Raw genomic sequence first — 241 nt, forward strand, 5'->3', positions numbered from 1 at the left:
ACACACAACACACACAACACACACGGTTTGAAGAATAAGCTAACGCTACTAAACGGGGATTCAGACTAAAACAGCCGGTGGACGTAGACTTTGATAAGCGTCAAAAAAAAGAAAAAGAAAAAGCGAGTTGATTCCACTGCTGGGTGTCCTTTGCTGTGTATTTACATGTACAGTGAAAATATTCAGGTTTCTTTTGTCTCGAGATGACTGATAGTTCCCCCTCTCCTCCTCCCCTCCCCTC

The 241-nt window shown here is 43.6% G+C and overlaps 1 protein-coding gene across 1 annotated transcript in view; it reads right to left on the bottom strand.

The window, feature by feature from the left end:
• smad2 (SMAD family member 2) overlaps positions 1-241 on the bottom strand; it is a gene marked incomplete in the record, with an annotated part of 18,359 nt that overhangs the window by 17,825 nt on the left and 293 nt on the right.

The sequence above is a fragment of the Morone saxatilis genome, unplaced genomic scaffold, assembly GCF_004916995.1.
Source record: "Morone saxatilis isolate NCDOM2014 unplaced genomic scaffold, NCSU_SB_2.0 Contig21, whole genome shotgun sequence".
NCBI lineage: Eukaryota > Metazoa > Chordata > Actinopteri > Moronidae > Morone > Morone saxatilis.